At 33.9% G+C, this 20,277-nt stretch overlaps 1 long non-coding RNA gene across 1 annotated transcript; it reads right to left on the bottom strand.

The window, feature by feature from the left end:
* Positions 1 to 16,093: 16,093 nt before the first annotated feature.
* Positions 16,094 to 19,083, bottom strand: LOC140005721 (uncharacterized). The gene is made up of 3 exons (XR_011813288.1): positions 18,896 to 19,083; positions 17,030 to 17,105; positions 16,094 to 16,295 (listed from the first exon to the last, which is right to left on the bottom strand). It is a non-coding gene; the product is annotated as an uncharacterized lncRNA (long non-coding RNA).
* Positions 19,084 to 20,277: the final 1,194 nt, after the last annotated feature.

Here is a 20,277-nt window from a genome sequence, read left to right on the forward strand (position 1 = left end):
ACATCAAATGGACTTAGATCAGAAATATTAAAGGTAGCACTAATGCCATACTCACCAGGTAATTCTAGCTTGTATGCGTTGTCATTGACACATTCAAGAATCTGAAGAGGCCTATCTCTCGAGGGAAGTAATTTTGACTTCCTTTGAGCTACAATCTCTCCCTACACATGTGTAGCCATACCCAATCTCTAGACTTGAAGTCAACCTTGTGACAGTCTCTATTCGCTTGTTATACATACTGCTTCATCCTCCCCTCAATGTTTATTGTCCTATCTTCTCATGTGGTTGCTTCACAACTTCAACTTTCTTCTTTTCATCTAAGTTCACTCTCTCAATAATAGGTAATGGTGACAAATCTAAAGGTATTAATTGGTTAAAATCATAAATACTTCAAATGGTGAAAATTGCTTAGCTGAATGCATAGTGCAATTATAACCAAACTCTATATATGGTGAACAATATTCTTCCCAATTTTTTATATTCTTTCTAAGGATAGCACGAAGTAAAGCAATAAATATATAATTAACAACCACATTTTAACCATCAATCAAGGGTGACAAGTAGTAGAAATAGCAATTTAGTTCCCAACTATTCAAAAGATTTTTTCAAAAATAACTCAAGAATTTAACGTCACAATTAGACAATGGACCTAGGCATTCCAGGTAAATGAGAAATTTCTTTAAAGAATAAATTAGCTACATAATATGTATCATCCATTTTATGACAAGTTATAAAGTGTGCCATATTAGAAAATTAGTCAACTGCAACAAACATAGCATCTTTACCATTCCTAGACCTAGGAAAATCAAGAACAATATCCATTGAGGCATCAGTTCTTGGTTCATTAGGAATATGTAGTGGTATACACCAATCAAAGGGTTCAACTCTAGACTTAGCCATTCTAAATTAGATACACCTCTCCATGATGTGCTCTACATCCCGTCTTATGTGCGGCTAGTAAAAATATTCTTGTAACACAGATAATGTCTTGATGATACCAAAGTATCCTATTAATCCACCATTATGAGACTTTCAGAGAAGTAACTCAGGTAAAGAACATTGTGGAATACACAATTTATCCATGTGAAACAAATACTCTTCAAATTGATAAAACTTTTTCATTTACAACATTCTTAGTCATTTCATACTCTTTACTAAAATCTAGATCATTGGCATATAATTCCTTAATTTGCTCAAATCCAAGTAACTTAGTACTAAGAGCAGAGAGTAAGGAATACCTCCTTGTCAATGCATCCATGACCACATTTTCTTGAACTTGTTTATAATGGATCACAAATATAAAAGCATCAATGAATACAACCCATCTTGCATGTCTTTTGCTCAACTTGTATTGATTCTTTAAATACTTCAAAGTTTCATGGTCAATATGGATTACGAACTCTTTAGGCCAAAGATAATATTCGCAAGCCTCCAAAGCTCTCACCCATGCATACAACTCTTTGTTATATGCGAGATAGTTCAAAGCAGTTCCACTTAACTTTTTGCTAAAATGCACAATCGGTTTCTCTTTTTGTGTGAGTACAACTCCAATACCTAAATGAAAAATGTCACATTCAATTTCAAAAAACTTTATTAAAGTTAGGCAAAGACAACAATTGTGCATTAGTTAATTTTTGCTTAATCAAATTAAAAGACTTCTTTTACACTTCCCCAAAATGGAATTTCTCATCCTTTTAAATTATGGCTGTAAATGGCACTGCAATAGTCTTAAAATCTTTTACAAATCTCTGATAAAAGCTAACCAATCCATAAAAACTTTGGATGTTCCCCACTGTCTTAGGTATTAGCCAATCTCGAATAGCCAAGACCTTGCTCTAATCCACTTGTATTTCCTACGAATTAACAACAAAATCTTGGAAAATTAGTCGGTTAGAACAGAAGGTACACTTTTTAAGATTTGCACATAACTTCTCTTGCCTTAACACCTTTAACACACACTTATGATGCTCAATATCATTAGGTGTTAGCCAATCTTAAATATTTAGGACCTTGCTCTAATCCACTTGTATTCCCTACGAATTAACAACAAAATCTTGAAAAATAAGTTGGTTAGAACAGAAGGTACACTTTTTAAGATTTGCACATAACTTCTCTTGCCTTAACACCTCTAATACACACTTATGATACTCAACATGCTCTTCTAAACTTCTACTATACACAAGTATGTCATAAAAAATGCACCACAATAAATTTACTAATGAAATTACACAAGACATGATTGATAAGATGCATAAAACTACTAGGTCAATTAGATAAGTCAACAGCACCACCAACCACTCATATAGACCATATTTCATCTTAAATACAATTTTCTACTCATATAGATAAGTCAACAGCACCACCAACAATTTTAGATAAGTCAACAGCATCACCAACCACTCATATAGACTATATTTCATCTTAAATACAATTTTCTACTCATCTCCTTTCTTCATTCATATTTGATGATACCAACTCTTGAGATCAATTTTAGAAGATATTACCATACCATATAGTTCATCTAACATATTATTTAAGCGAGGTATAGGATGACAATACTTCACTATTATAGCATTTATAACCCAACAATTAGTGCCCTTTAGCCATTCACTATCCTTCTTAGGCATGAGTAAAACTGGCATGACATTAGGACTCATACTCTCTTGTACCCATCTCTTGCCTAGCAATGCTTCAACCTGCCTTTGAATCTCTTTAGTCTCCTCAGGATTACTTTGATAAGTTGGCAGATTCGGAATGTCCGAACTTGGGATGAAATTGATCTGATGCTCAATCCCCTTAATCGGTGGCAATCCACTCAGGATCTTCTCAAGAAGCACAACTTGGAACTCATGCAAAAGAAAAACAACTATAGATGGCAAAGATGAATCATACTCTTCAATAAGCACATAAATGTCCTTACACAATAACATAAGTAAAGATTGATTAGCATTTATCGCTAAAAGACTTTAATTTTTCTCCTTTTCCCTACAATGGCCGATTGACTAGTTGCTTTTCCCTATTTTCTTTTTAACCATCATCTATTTCTTTTTCTTTTCTAAGTTTAATTTATATTATTTTTGCATATATACTTGATCTTCATACACTTGCTTCTCGGTAAAGGTTATAAGAGTGATTCGATGGTTGGCAAACATGAAAGTATATCTATTGGTAACTCCATCATAACTAATGTTTTGATCAAATTGTCACGATCGTCTAAGTAGCATAAAACTCACTTGCATGGGAACAACATCACACAGGACTTTCTCTTCATACCCACCAATGAGGAATAACATAAGCATGTGTTTGATAACCTGCACTTTCCTGCATTGGAACCTGTATTGTCTCGGATGATCTGTAGTTGACAAAGCAAGCTTTTCCACCAAGGTTGTACGAGCAATATTTGTACAACTTTCATCATCAAAATTAAGCTGCAAATCTTCCCCTTAATATGACGAGGAGCATGGAAGATATTCTCCTCCCGAGTCTCATCTAATTCCTCATTCACTTGGCTATTAAAGGCATGCATAATTACTAGATTAACTCTTTTAAAGGCTTTACACATCTCTTCTCCAGACTGTTCCTTAATCAAAAGTGGCATCCCTTCATATTTCTCTTCATTGTCTATCACAATCATCTCATTGGCATTAATTATCATAATTTGTCGGTTTGGACATTGAATAGCAATATGCCCCCATCCTAGACACTGGTAACACAGAATTTCTCAATTGCAAGCTTTGGGAGGTACGATAGTGGTTGATGCCTTTGGCATCTCCATTTTAGTCGATGCAATTTTATATTTTGGCATAGTAAATAACTTTCTCTTGTTTTCTCTCCTTGGGTAGTTTCTAGCAACTGAAATAGTCAGATTAGTGAAACCAAATCTAAGATCACCTCTTTTCATCAATTACTGTCACACCTTAACAGCCTTTTTGACGATATCATCGAGCTCTACATAGTGCTGAAGTTCTATTACATTGGCAATTTTTTGATTCAACCCATCAAAGATACTAGCCATTGTTGCTTCACGTTCCTCTATCATATTTGCTTGCATCATGACTATTTTCATTTCTTTAGCATAATCCTCAACACTCTTATTCCCTTGAGTTAAACTTTGCAACTTTTGGTGAAGATCTTGGTGATAATGACTAAGAACAAATCATTTTTGCATTATCGCTTTTAGCTCGGCCCATGTTCTATTGGCCTTTCTTCTGCTTTTCTTCAACAAATGCTCGATTGATCCCATCAAATGATGGCATAATCAGTGAATTTAACAATTGCTAACTTGAAATTTTGAACTTCTGTATACCAATAGCAATAAAAAATGAGCTCCATCTGTCGTTTCCACTCTAAATAAGCCTCAAGAATTGATTTCCGTTGAAAGGATGTGATCTTCAATTTAATTTCTTTCACGGAACTATTGTTAGGATTTGCTCTTCTATGAGGTCTCCTCAATGCCCAATCGAATTCTTTTTCGTCACTATAGTATTTCTTGTGTGAGTTTCTACCATGGTCTCGATCCTAACCCCTACAGCGTTCATGTCTTGGCATTTGGAACTCATACTTGGACTGCTGCTTTTGGGTATTTCCAAATTGATCTAAGCACTCATTGATCAGCTCAAGATCAAAGCTTCCAACATCAGCTTGCTTTGGATCAAAGGGATTGGAGGATGATTCTTCTTTAGACATTGTATACCTACAAAACAAAGTTAGAAATATCTCCTCACCATTCTCCCTCATGTGTTTACACTCAAACACCTATTACTCTCTTCTTTTCTCAAGTTTTCTTATTCACTTTCGTAAAGATAATTCAGAATGTCATCTCAAAGTATCACATCTTACTTATCAACCAATGATTAAGTTGATTATGATCAAAGTGAAAACAAAAGTCAAATCTAGAAATTTAAGGAACCCTAATTTGACTCAAAAAAGAAGAAATACAAGAAACAGGAATTTGTTTGTGACTTGAGAATGAATTTACTGCTATAAAGGAATTTCGTAAGGTTGTAATTACTTCTTTTCTTGAGGTAACAATGGTTGAACTTCCCTTTTTTTTCTACACAACAAATTCGGCTCCATTTTTTCTTGCCAAACTAGAAATGATTCTTGAAGAAAATAATTTCTCTTTGATAGGGTGTTAATTGTTGTTGGTTATTTTATTATTAATTTTCTCTTTGTCCTTGCCAAATATTGTTTTAATTATTAATATTTACTTATATTTGGTATTTGGACTTAATTTTAGGGAATGGAACAGAAAACTACTAAAAATGAGAGACTTTCTGGAGCAAATTGCTCCACACATGAGAGACCCCAAAAAGTTTCACAAACCCGGGCCCACCTGGAGCTGCAGACGGATTGCATCTCCTTTTGCTGAGTAGGAGTGTTTTGAGCATGAACAATCCTACGGGCAATAGGAAACTAAAAGCAAGGAATTCGGTAGAGCCCCACCTTTGGTTTGATTCTCAATTTTGGCGGGGACCACAGGGATAAGAAGCTTTAGTCATTGTTGGCTTTAAAAAGGAGACAAACGTACAGAGAACTGGGATCAAGAGATAGTTTTTTAGCTTGGCTTTTAGCACAGTTTAGTTTTTCTTTCTTTGTTGGCTCCTTTGATGGCCTGGACCTCAGTTAAATTACGGGGAGATTTTCTCATGAGGCGTGGCTAAGTTTCTCATCTAGTCGAAGGTCAATTTGAGGACTCGGTTCCGAATATCTGTGAGATCTAATTATTTTACTTATTTCTTTTATTTATTGGTATTTGTGCGTTTTCTGATTTAATTGCTTATGCTTGTTATGTTATTTGAATGTCAAGGGCCCGATATTCGAATTAATTTAATGATCTAATGCCAAATTAATTGATTGAATCTGTAATTGTTCAATTGATTAATACCAGTGGTGACTAGCGTGATTGGTTTCATGTTAGGGAAACGTATGATCTAACTTAAACAAACCCTCGTAGCGTGTTTGTTGGTTAGGGTTGGGCTTTTCTAATTATTAATGCAATCGAGTATTTAAATCCTACGGTCGTACCTAGGATTATTTCTTAGTTAGGAAAATAGTTAATGGTCGTACCTTGACTATCGAAAAGGTAAGGAAAGGCTGGTTGTACATCGCATGTATGACAACTATAACCAATCTAGTAATGAATAATTGAATTATCTTTGTATCGATGATCAGTTGAATGGACCGTGTCTGAAAAGTTGCACCTTTGGCTAGAATCGTATTGGTTATTGATTAATTTTTGTTTATTTCTATTAGTTAGTTAATTAGTCATTTTATATTATCCAAAAATCCCCCATGAGCTGAATTTTAGAAAAAACGAATTATCCCCAATCCCTGTGGATTCGACCCTACTCACCGCTATATACAAAATTTGTATTGTTCTTGAGTAAGTAATTATTATTGCACAGGCTCGACACCTGTCACTCTTTTAGTCAATTTGAAGAAAAGGATTGTCCAAGAATTCAAGAATTCAATATCTTAATAGATTAAGAAATTCTAGATTCTTCAAAAGCTCTCAATAATTCAACCACAAATGTAAAGAAACTAAAAAGACTTGAAATAAGTGATGGAGACAAACAAGATATAACATGGACAATATGATAGACATGAATAAAGCACAAGTAAAATAAGAAACACATGGAAACTAAACTATTAAGGATGGAAAATTAAAGAAGGATAAAACCTAATTCCTTAAACCAAGATCTGATAACCAAACTGATACGAATCCTGAAGTAATTCCAAGATTCAGGCAGGCCACAAGAATGTTTAGGAATAGGTTTAAAAGTGGAGACCTTGACCTAACAAAATCCCAAATATGCGAACCTTAATACAATCTTAACTTGATGCGAAGTAAAATTAAAGAAACACTGCTTTGGGTAGGATGATCACAATCAAGGTGATTAATTATAGATACGTCACTTCGAATACTTAGAGAATCCTTACCCTAAATAGGTCAATTGAAATTTGAAATTCATGAGAATTAGAAAACAACTTCTCAATTTGATAGAAAATCTAGATAATCTACTTACATAAAGAATTTTCTTGCTTTATATAGCCTGAAACTGAACCTAAGTCTAAATCCAATTTGGATGTGGATTACATCACTTAATTTTTTTAAAACTAAAACTAGAGTCCCATTATACCAACATGGTCAGCTATTTTGTTGGACATAACACAATAACGACCCAAAACTATCAAACCCTAACAACTTTATGTTGGAATGAACAAAACTAACGAAAATACCAATGAAGACTGGTGTCGCAGTTGGTGCTAGTGTTGTCATCGGAGTTCTTCTAGCCAGCAGCACCAAGAAGCCCTAACAAACTTCGGTGCCAGAGTTAACACAAGTCATAGCACCGGAGTTGCTCTTTCCAACTTCACCTATCGCATTCACTCCAATTGATGTGTGATCTGCTTGCAAGACATTGATCGAAGCTAGTTCTTCTGGTTGAAACTCTTCAACTTGTATCTCAGGCCCCATTTCATCTTGAACAGCTTGTACAAATGCTTCAAGAGACTTTTTAAACTTCTTAGCTTAAGGATGCATAATTGGTCCAACTGGAATCTCAAGAAGATCCCTCCTTGAGGACTTGATGTCCACATCAAGAAAATTGTAAAAGCTTCCACTAAACTACACATAAGCACAAGGCTTATCCACACTTTTAATAAAGTCAAGCTATTTGATTATCTCATCAAAGCAGATGTTATGACTCATAGAGACTTGCTTTGTTGGCACACAAGATGTAGAAATCTTTAAGTTGTGTCATATACACAACTACTTATTATTTCTATTTACGGAAAGTGGTTTAACATCTATTTACGATGTCAAAACTCATGGTTAAAGCAAGTAAATCCAAATGAATTTAAACTTATTGACTATCAAAAGGTTTCTTTAAAGATAATTGCTTATCTCTAATGGCAACTTCTCAGCCATTCAAACTTTATAGGTAACACTTTACTTTTATATTGGTCTTTACTGTAAAGACACTCTTTCACCAAATAGACTTTTATACCTTTAAGTGGATTGACTAAGGTTAATTCCTTTTGTCAAATATGGAATTCCTTTTAGATTTATAGTTCTCAACCATCTCTATAAGTTCTAACGTGATTTATAAATCATTAGGGACTCCAAGATTAAACATCATGATTCTCCATGAGAACACTATATTTTTAAAACTTACGAAACCTTTATTTCAAGAGCTTTTGCTATGCCTCATCATCATAAAATGTAAGTTTCAATTTCATGCATTTGTTCAACTTTCCCTTGTGGCAATTGAAACTCTTCAAGTTTTAAGTTCTATCTTACTCTCACAATTTTATTAGAATAAAATATTTATCTAGAAAATAGTAGTGTTAGAGATAAACACTTTTTCTCTTTGAGAAGATAGTAGTATCCCTTGAGAAGATGGGCAGGCAAAGTGCCAATAAATGGAGGTAAAGCTCAACCTACCCTTGATTATAGGGGGATTTAGTGTAATTAAACTTGAATTTATGATCATTATTACATGACCAGTCTTACTTATCTTTGTCAAATTTGACCTAATTGATGGGTGAATTCACTTCATATCTTTTGACGAGCGCGGGGTATGCATATAACAATTAAACTCATTTCACAGTCAAGTTCTACATTTATAAAATTCTAAATATCCATACGTGATTTTCTGCAAGTATATAGGTTGTGATTAAGTATAGAGTATTAAGGGTCGAACGCACAGGGAAGAACGGACAACTACTGATACTACTGTACGTCCTTTCTTATTTAGACTATCAACAACTTGAAAAAAAATAAAACTAAGCTAAAATGTGCAAGAAAATAGCAAATGAAAACTCCTTTGGTTATGGTATCCCTACCTACTCATGCAAGTACAACGTTTGGATCATTGAGTACTACTATCTCGGCTAGTTATAGTGTAATTTTCTTGTGCATGTGAAACCTACTATCGTAGTAAATCAATTATACTTACAACTAATTCATACCTACTCTTGTGGTTATGAATTTAGCTACAAGTTCATTACCTTTATGAAATTACAGGAAAGGAATCACTAAATCCATGAAGGCGCACCTTTACTCTCGTGAGTGTACTTCCTAGATTTAGCACTTCTTGAACTAGTGTTAAATTCCAATTTTCATTGAAGAAACACCACCTTTAGATAATCACAATTAATGGTACCAAGTTAATCATGATTTAGAGAAGCGAAAGTACTGAATAACTTGCTCAAAGTAATAATATCAAATAGCCAAAAAATTAACACAATACAATTATAGAAAGTTCAATCAAAACCCAAGACATAAACTTTAGAAACACATAATAAACATAAAATCCAAAAACTTGCATATTAACTAAACTTAGAATCAATTACAAAAGATAAAGAGTTGGGAAGGTAGAGTAACCCTTATCACATGTGCTCTCCTCTTGCCTTCTTCATCCTCTAACTTCATCTTCATCTAGCTAACATACAAGAAAGGATAAACTAGTTAAAACTAAACTATTTCCTGCACTATCTAAACTAAAGAGTTAAGAAACTAAATTTTTGTGGTGTTCCTTCACTCTCTCTAACCTCTTCAAAATGAAGACACAAGCTCCTATTTATAAAGAAATCTTCAAGTCCTTCACTTGCATCTTCAATGTGAACACAATTCCAAATAAGTCAACAATTTTGACTCCAAGTTATATCACATCATTATAGAAGAAATAAAGTCAATAATTATTGCTAGAATCTCCCTTTTACAGCTGTAAATCTTCTATAATTTGTCCCTTAAAAAGTATGCAAGAATGGAGGTGAAAACAAGTTGCGCAAGTGAAAGCCGTCATTGTTGACCAGAATCCCTCAAAGTTTCGGCTAGATTCCTTGGAGGGATTTGTCCCCTGTTTCACTTAAAATTTTCTGCCTCTAATCCCTCCAAATAATCCCTCCAAATATTGGTCTGATTGTTCGGAGCGATTCGAGTCGACTTTCGTTTTTGACAAGTTTTTTTCTTTTTCTTGTGACTTGAACTACTTTAGAAATTCATCATCGTTGCAAACTTTAGGACTTCAATCATAATAATGTAAGCCTATTTCTTGTCGAAAATGAAATCCATTTTCAACTCCTACAAAAATAACCAAAAATGTACTAGTAAAAGGGGCAAATATCTCATTTAAGTATTAAGCAGCATTTAGAACTAATTTTAGCCAAAATGGATCAATTTCTTCTTATAATATTGCAAAGTGACTAAAAGTAATATAAAATATCATCCAAATATAGCACAAAATAGTCACTTATCACCTTTTAACTATACTTGAATTCCTACTTAATTTGGTCTCCAAACTTCAAAATTGCATACTTTAGTATGGGTTATTATTACTTTATCCCCTTAATGTTTGGCGTCACCATTGATTTCCCCTTTAACATTATTTTTTAGTCATTTTACCATCCAAAACTAACGATCGAATTTAATAGAATTTATTAATTCAAATGATAAGACATGTTTAACCTTTGAAATTATTATCACTTTACCCCCATAAACTATAACCTCATTATCAATTTACCCTATAAAGTTATTTTTAGGCAATTTATCCCACCATTAAACCAACTTAACAAGTTAAAAAACTTTAGAAGGTAGTACTCTCTTTTTTGTATAATAAAACAATAAAAAATTTAGAATGGCTTTTCTCCTTTTTAGTATCAAGAAAAAAAGTCAAAATATTGATCTCTTTCTTCTTGGCAATCTTACTAATATTGAAAAAAATAGAAAAATAGGGGAGGGGGAGAGAGACCTCAATTTTTTTAATACAAACAAGAAAAAATTCTATAATGTTATTATTTTAAAATTACTTTATTTTTCCATTTATTACTCAATTCCAATCCTGATCCCGAGAACATTAAAGTAATACGATAATATTAAATTCTTTCTTATTTTTTTTCTTTGCAAAATCTAATTTTCTGTCTCCTTCTGTCCTATCTTCTTTTCTTTTCCAAATATTAATAAGTGTGAAAAAGAAATTTGAGAAAACCCTTTTATTTTTATGTTTTTGGAATCTTAGAGTGAAAAAAGGAAGAATAATTATTTCAACTTTTTTATTTTTAATTATATATAAAAAATGTAAATACATTTAAACATTTTAAGATAATTTTTAGATTAACGATAAGATAAAATATTTAGAGAGTAGAGCAATTATATCACTATAATTTAAAGGGATAAAGTGATAATAACAATGTAGTAATACTATAAAATAAAATGGTATTTTTGTCAAAAATTTATTAACATGCTGAGTTAAATTTCCTATAGAGTGAAGTGATTAAAAGATAATATTAGGGAATAAATTGATAATAGTGATATAGTTTAAGGGGAAAAAGTGATAATAGCCCCTAATATATTTGTTGCTAACTTATACGTGACTTTTTTTTATTTCGCTTTCCTATTGCCAAATCCTCGCTCGGATAGTGAGTGGTACCCAGTAGTGAAGTTGAAAACTTAAAATAGCTAAATCCTTTTAACACACAATTTAAAACTTTTGAATCCCAGAAAGTGACAAAACTTTTGGGATCGAAAAGTTTAGGGAGTGAATGTTATTTCAGCATTGCTACAAGCGAGCATCCTTATAGTTGTAGCGAATGGTGCATGATTGGGTTTTTTACGTTTTCTTCTTCCCTTTTGTCCTTTTCCCTTGCTTTCTTAACTTATCCGGAGATTAGAATGTTATTGCTGAAAAAATCATCAACCGCCCCTTAATCTTGTAGAAATATAAACCAAGCTAGTGTTGATTTGTTAGTTTTATTTTATTGGCCACATATTATTTTTTTACTTGGCTAGTTTTATTGGTAAGTCTAAAGTTGGCCACATGGGATAAAATTCCATATTGCTAGTACTAATAAGTTGGGCAAGTCCATAGGGTACCGATGTTAAAAAAAGCCTCTGCGGTGTTTTGTTTATTTTTGTACTTTTGTAGCCACAACCTTCTTCGAATAATAGAAGAGAATTTCTTTCCCTTTGCCTTATATATCAAATTCTTGAGATTGTTCCTGTGGATTTATGTGTGTTTATTTGTTTGGGTCCTACAAAGTGGTATTAGAGCTACGGTAGATTGAAGTATAACAAATCCTAACCCCAATATTATTTGTTCTGTTCAAAAACTCAAAACAAAGACGGAGTTCAATTTTTGACAGAAACAAATGATAACCCATCTCAATGCATGTAAATTACGTCGATATATTGAATCTGCACTTGCCCAAGATGCTAGTGATGATGATAAGGCGAAAGATAGCTTGGGTTTGTCACAAATTTATCAGGCAATTGACATGTCAGTTTTTGAAAAAATACGGTTGATACGACAAAGGAGATTTGGGATATATTGAAAAAAACATACAAAGGGATAGATAGGGTCCAACAAAATAATTTGATGATGTTGAAGAGAAAATTTGAACTTATGATGATGGAGAAGTCGGAATCTATTGAATTATACTTTTCTCGTTTGTCAGATATTAAAAAGGAGATGAAACTCAATAAGTATAACCTTCTTGACAGAACATTTGTTGAGAAAGTTCTAAATGTCCTATCAATGAATTTGATCATGTGGTAGCTGTAATTCAGGAATCGAAAGATATGGAGGATTTGAGTATTGAAGATTTGCATGGGTCATTAATTCTGCATGAATAAAGAATTAATGAAAAATTGGAGGATATAGTAGAGAAGGCGTTGCAGATGCAATTGAATTTGAGAGGCAATAATGATGTCAGGAGCCAAGGCGAATCCAGTCAGAGGATCAGAGGTGGTTACAATAATAGAAATGGTCATGGCAACAATAATAGAGGTCGAGGAGGTACATCAAATCCTGAATGTGGTAGAGCTAATAATTTTAATTTTAAAGGTGGTCCTGGTAGAGGCAGAGGTGCTAATTTTGACAGAGGAAATAATTTTAATTAGAATAATTTTTAGAATAATTTTGAATAGAGAGTTCAGTGTAATAATTGTGAAAATTTGGGTCATAGACAATTTGAATGTAGATTTGGAGAAAATGTAGATAGAAATTTTCAGACTAATGTTTTTGACAATCAAGTGCAAAATAATAATAAAAAATCTGAAATTTTGTTATTAGCCTGTAATGCTGTTGATATGGTTGATAAAAATAAATGGTACTTGGATACGAGTTGTAGTAACCATATGTCTGGGAAGAAAGAATTATTTGTTAAGTTTGATGAATATGTTCCTGGCGAAATTAAATTTGGAAATAATACAGTTTTATCAATGATTGGCAAGGGAAAAATTTCTATTAGCCTGCAAAATGGGTCTACTGATTTTATTTCTGATATTTTCTATGTTTTTGAGCTACATCAAAATTTGTTGAGTACGGGCCAGTTGTTTGAGAAAAAAAAATATGATATTCGTATCAAGAATGGTATCTGTACTTTTTTTGATAAAAATATTGGAATGATTGCCAGTGTACTAATGACTTCAAATCGCTTATTTCTATTGAATTTGAGTATTGCCAATTTTTTCTGTTGAGTACAGTGATAGATGACAGTAATTGGTTGTGGCATATGCAATTTGGTCATTTAAATTTTTGACATTTTGAAATTTTTGACCAATAAAAGATTGGTTGGTGGATTGGCTAATATTAGAAATCCTGGAAGAGTTTGTGATATGTGTATTTTGGAAAAATAACATAGGGATATTTTTCAGACTAGCAAATCATGGAGGGCCAGAAGACCATTAGAAATTATTCATTCAGATTTATGCACTGTTGAGGTTCCTTCTAATGGTTATTGCAGGTATTTTATTACCTTTATTGATGATTTTAGTAGAAAAATTTGGGTTTATTTTTTGAAACAAAAATCTAATGCTTGTGACACTTTTAAAATTTTTAAACTTTTATTGAGAGGCAAAGTAGCTGTCAGATTAAAATTTTGAAAACAGATAGGGATCAAGCATATTTGATGTGTGATGATTTTCTTGAGAAAAATGGGATATAACATCAGTTAACTAGCAGGTACATTCTCCAATAAAATGGAGTGGCAGAGAGGAAGAATAGGACAGTTATGAATATGGTGAGGTGTATATTGAAGGTGAAAAATATGTCAAAATCTTTTTGGGTAGAGGCAGTTTCTTATGCCATTTATTTGTTAAACAGGTGTCCTACCAGAAATGTTCTTGAAAAAACTCCTGAAGAAGTTTGGAATGGTAGAAGACCATTTGTTGGTCATCTCAGAGTTTTTGGATGTATTGCCTATTCCTATATTCTTTGATCAATTCAGAAAGAAACTTGATGATAAAAGGGAGAAGTGTGTATTTATTGGTTATAGTGAAGTCTCTCGAGCTTACAGGTTGTATAATCTTGTGACAAAAAATGTGATAGTGAATAGAGATGTGACTTTTGATGAAAGATGTGTTTGGGATTGGTCTACTGGAAATTTTGATGCAGCAGAGGTGACTCTAAATTATTAGTAAGAGGAGGATAATTATGATATCCAGCCATCACCAGTTGCTCAGGGTCCACAAACTGAGTTAACTGGACGTCCCCAGCATTAACGGCAGATGCCAGCTGATCTGCAGGATTATGTTATTACACCAGATGATATTCCTTCTGATGAAAATATTGTTTATTTTGCTTTGTTTGCAAGTTGTGACCCAGTTGTGTATGAAGAAGCAGCTAGTGATGATCGTTGAGTGAAAGTAATAGAGGAAGAAATTCATGCAATAGAGAAGAATGACACCTGGAAACTTACTTCTCTTCCAATTGGTTAAAAAGCCATTGGAGTAAAGTGGATATACAAGAGAAAATTTAAATTTAGTGGTGAAGTTCATAGATACAAGGTGAGATTAGTGGTGAAGGGATACAGGCAGAAACCCAGAATTGACTATTTTGTAGTGTTTGCACCAGTTGCCAAGTTTGACACAATCCGTATGAGAAATTCTCTAGTTGCTCAAAATAACTGAAAAATTTATTAAATGGATGTCAAGTCAGCTTTTCTAAATGGAGTTCTTAATGAAAAAGTGTATGTGGAGCAGCCAGCAGAATTTGCTAGAAGGGGTCAGGAAAATAAGGTGTATAGATTGAAGAGAGTCTTATATGGATTGAAACAAGGTCTAAGAGCGTGGTATACAAGAATTGATTCCTATTTTCTGACTCATGATTTTTAGAGGTGTCCATATGAGCACACTTTATCTATTAAATCTTCTACTCGCGTGGTGATATTCTTGTTATGTATTTGTACGTAGATGATCTAATTTTTACAAGGTATAATCCAGAGATGATTCCATAATTCAAGGAGACTATGATTAAGTAGTTTGAGATGACAAAGATGGGACTTATGTCATATTTTTTTAGGAATTAAACTATTTTAATCTGACAGTGAGATTTTTATACATTTTAAAGAAATTCAAGATAGATACAACAAAGTCAATTATGACACTAGTTGAAGAAAAATTGAAATTGACCAAGGTAGGCACTGGTGGATATGTGAATCCCACATACTTTAAAAGTTTGGTAGGAAGTTTGAGATATTTGATGTTTACAAGACCAGATATCAATTTTGCTGTTGGTCTGATTAGTAGGTTCATGGAAAATTCACGTCAATCACACTTACAGGTAGCTAAGAGGATTTTGAGGTATATTGGAGGTACTCACAGTAATAGCATTTTTTATTCAGAAAATGATCCAATTGAATTATTTGGCTACACAGATAGTGATTGGGCATGTGATATAGTAGAGAGGAAGAGTACTTTAGGTTATGCATTTTTTATTGGTTCTAGCATATTTTTCTAGAATTCGAAGAAGCAGTAGGTGATTGCATTGTCTATAGCAAAGGCGGAATGTATTGCAGCAACTAACAGTGCTACTCAAACTTTCTGGTTACGTTGCTTACTTGGTGTCCTAAACCACAAGCAAGTTGATCCTATGAAGATTTATTGTGATAGTAAATCAGCAATTGAGTTATCAACGAATCCAGTGTGACGCCCCCACTTCTCCCTAAGGCGAACCAGAGGGTATCCGCGGGACGTCTGCCCAACTCTCGCCAGAACTCAAGCAGTTTCCATTCAAGCTTAAAGTAAAATCATTCAACAACACTAGATAAGTAAGAAAGTGCGAAAAACTTCCAAACTTAACAATATACATAACGCTTATCCAATCATTGCATTAAATTCCCAAAAGGTACATCAATACCCAAAATAAACTACATCCGAGTACATCAAACATCCAAACCATATATTAGGTTTCCGAAGTACAACCGATAAGAGGTCTAGCACAAAATATATTAAAACCCTAAGTCAGAAGGGTATCAAAAGAGTTCCTCCAAGTATCATTCCATGCCAAATCCTGTTAAGGAAAACAAATCTACAGGGTGAGCAAAACGCTCGTGAGGCCAAGGACACACATGCAATCACATAGTCCAAGTAACAAACCCAATTAACAGGTCAAATAAGAAGGTACAAATAATTTCCAATTCCAATGAAATGTAAATAGAAACAATTCAAGGATATGGTAGCTCTCAGGAGCTAAGTTCCACTTGCATTGCCAGGGTCATTCGTATACCTTCCCGCGATGACTCTCCGTCAACCGGGTTGGTATTTCCAATCCGTAGATCTCCATTTACTTCCCTCCATCCATCATTTCACCCTCTCGGATCCGTAACCAGCAGGCATGTAAAGGCGATACTATACAAGTATGTCAAGCAAGATCTCAAAAGATCAAGCTTTAGGTCCCAAGATTTACCAAGTTTTCCCGACCAAGACCTCACGATTGGCTGCGAGATTACGAGGTATAACCATTGGGTTTTGGGCGTCCCCACAGGTTAGGTTTTCAAAACCAAATCAAGTTTTAGCCGATGAGATTTCTCTGCATTCGACTTTAGGTCATGTACATGTAAAATCCAGCAATTTCATGTAATTCATGTAGCAAGTCATGTATTGATCCAAGTAAAGGAGATAAAGTGTGGTAAAGTACACACTTTTCCCCAACAAGTACAGTTCAAGTAACAACAGGTTCAAGTAGGGTTCATGTAGGCAATAGATCTCAAGCGAAGTGCAAGTAAACATGCATTTGACACTCACCAAATCAATCAAGGAGAAAGGTTACTTGAAGTTCAAGCGTCTACCGTAGGATCCTCTTGAAGGTCCTCGTGCGAGCCTGAATAATTAATAGTGAACAATCACTTATAAACCCCAATTATCAAGAAAGTTTGCATCCTTGTGCAATTCTAGAAAATTTTACTAAAAATGAGCCTAAATTACTCACAAATTAAGGCTCAAAAGTGGAGTTTTAAAGTGCAAGAGAAATCAAGTTTTCATCTTTGAAATCAAGTATAAAACGTTCAGGTAATATCGAAGGAATAAGGAGTATTTTAAAAACTCCATTTCCTTAGAATTCGGAAAATTTCAGTTTTGATACGATACATTAGAAAAATCGTATCTCACGTTTTACAAGTCGAAAATTGGAAAACTTGGTACTGTTGGAAACCTCTTCCAAGGTACTAAAAGTTCCTAGAATACACTTTTCTAAGATTCCAAATGAAAAATATTCAAAAATAAGCTCAAAGTCTCTGTTTTGGTTCCTAAGGCAGATTTAGGTTGGTTTTTGGCCAATTTTGAAGATTCGGCAAAATTCACTTGATTGGAACTAGCTTTTGAAATTTGGTACTCTTTTAGAGTCGCAATCCAAGTTTACAGTAAAACAAGCGGAATGAGAAACGGAGTTTTGAGTACTAAGATATGACAACTCAAAGTTACCAAAATTCCCTTGTGAAACATGGGTTTTTCAAACTCGAGTCATGAACTTTGGTAATTTATTTGACCCATGAAACGGCCTCGGAATAACACCATAATTAGCAGTATAATACTACCATATAAGGGTTGTCCCTCTACCAAATTTCTTGGAGAAATAACTTCGGAAAGGTGGTCAACCAAACAACCCAAGTTTCGAAAATTCTAAGGCAAAACTGTCTTGAGTTTTTTATTTTCCATTCCAACATTTGGCCAAGGAAAATCCTTCAAACGTGGTTCATTTGTATAGGAAAAGCGTAAGGAACATTCATGGTACATTTGGTAGGTGTTTTAACTCCAAGAAACTCAATTGGCAAGTCCATACCAAGTCTAATATCAATTCTGTCCAATATTTAGGGTTTTCAAGGACAGGGCAGGTTTCGTATTTTGATCACAAATCACTCAATTCAACTCGGAATTGAGCATGGTTGGTGGCATTGGAAAATAAATTCATAAAAATATAATTTCACAGAAGAAATTGTTTTGAAATTCAGTACACAACTAGCTCAAATTCGAGCCTCAAGTTGTAGCTTCTGAACTTCATTCCAGGAAAATAGAGAAACAGGACAGTCATCTTTAAAAGGTTGGTACGGGGTATTCGGGTAGAATTAGGGGTTTTATTTTATACCAAATGAAAGCTGGGAATGTCTAGTTTCCAGTGCCACAAACGGCACTCGATTCCGACATCGGAGCGATGAATTATAGCCGAAACAAGCTGGCTGTCTGGTAGTGACGGGAATCATTTCCCAGTTTTGGCATAATTTCTAAATCTCAACATGCACTCACCCAAATCACGTAAAATTTTGAGGAAACTTTAAACACAACCTATATTTCACATTTGCATCAGAAATAAGTCAATTGGACTTCAAGAAAGTACACTAAAATGCACGAAAATTGCAGGGCAGAATCGGCATCATCACATGCAGCTCCTCATTTGATTTCCTTTTCATTTTTGCCACTTAACTCTACTAAATTAACACTTAATCAACACAATCAACATCCAATCCTATCAAATCAGATCATCAAAGTCATTGTGGGATTTCATAGAGTCCACTCACCAATTTTCCAACAATTTAAAGCTGCCCATGAGAATCCAAGAGCTCATGAGTGTAATCTAGCTTCCATAAACCAAGAATTAAGTGGTGGATCATTACTTACTTTCTTCGAGAGCCAAGACAGAGATTTTCGGTCACTTTGAGCTGGAGAAAAACCGTGAGAGTTAGCTCTTTTCCTTGCTTATCTTGATCACCAAGTGATTTGAGGGTTGCATGTGAAATTTGGAGGGAATTGAGCAAGGAATTGAGGAGAGAGGGTGGAGGAATTTTCTGGTCTTGCTCTCCCTTGGCTGCTCGGCTGTTTGTGCGTAGGAAAGGAAGGAAATGCTGATGGTATGAGCTTCTAATGGTTAGCTTAAAACGTGTGGCTCACCTGTACTCAAAGCTGTCCACTAAAGTAATGCACGTGCGCGTGCGTTTCGTGCTCGATTCCTCGTGAGTTTATTGCACTAGTGCACTAAACCTCTAATGCACTTGCATTTATATTATTATTATTCACTCTTAATAGTCCCAAAATAATGGCTTAAGGTTCCTCAATTACTCGCGTGCGTAAAAACGCGTATTTCCAATTTAAGCGCGAGATAGTGAAATTTCTAAGAAGTTTTTATGACGGTAATATAACTAACTAACCTTTGAACACTTAAATATAAAAATACCTATTTTGAGACTAATGTACAAGTCTCCAATTTTCCAAGCTTATTGTATTCCCGAATCGATTATTTACTCCAGTCGCGTATTCACTATTTTCACTTAACGGACTTCCAAAAATTAAATTTTGAAACAAGTCACTTTAAAAATATAACGAAGCTATAGACCCATGTAATTAGGTCTAAAGAGGTTAGAAAATAATATTCAGGGCAATTGGCCAAATAAATAATTAAATGAGCTTGAATTAGGAGTTTAAAATAGATGAATTTTGTGAGTCCTCACACGAGTCGAGTATTAATTCCTCAATTAACCTTTCTTAATCTGTCATTGATCATTCTTAACTCTCCAATATTAATACACTCCCGATTCAAGTATAGCCTCGAAAGACGTGCACTCGTTGTTCCGAACTAAACGAATTTTTGAAAAGTGAATTTTTTTTTCCAACAAACGCTTTAAAAATATAAAAGAGGAGTTGTTTCATATAAATGGATTTTAAATGGTTGAAATAAATAATTCGGAGAAAATGAGTAAATAAATATTTAAGTAAACTTATAATATTCAATAAATAAGAAAATTTGCGGGTCCTCACATCCAGTACTCTATGGGCATAGCAAACATATTGACATCAAATATCATTTCATAAGTGAGTTGGTTCGAGAGAGGAAAATTGAAGTTGATTATTACAGACCTGAAGAGCAAGTGGTTGATATTTTCACCAAGGCATTGAAGGCGAAGACTTTTGTCAAATTGAAAAAGATGTTGGGCATGACCAAATTTGGAAGTCTGGTTTAACGGAGGAAATGTGGAAATATAAGCCAAATTAGTGTTGATTGGTTA

This window comes from Coffea arabica, chromosome 4e (genome assembly GCF_036785885.1).
Source record: "Coffea arabica cultivar ET-39 chromosome 4e, Coffea Arabica ET-39 HiFi, whole genome shotgun sequence".
NCBI lineage: Eukaryota > Viridiplantae > Streptophyta > Magnoliopsida > Gentianales > Rubiaceae > Coffea > Coffea arabica.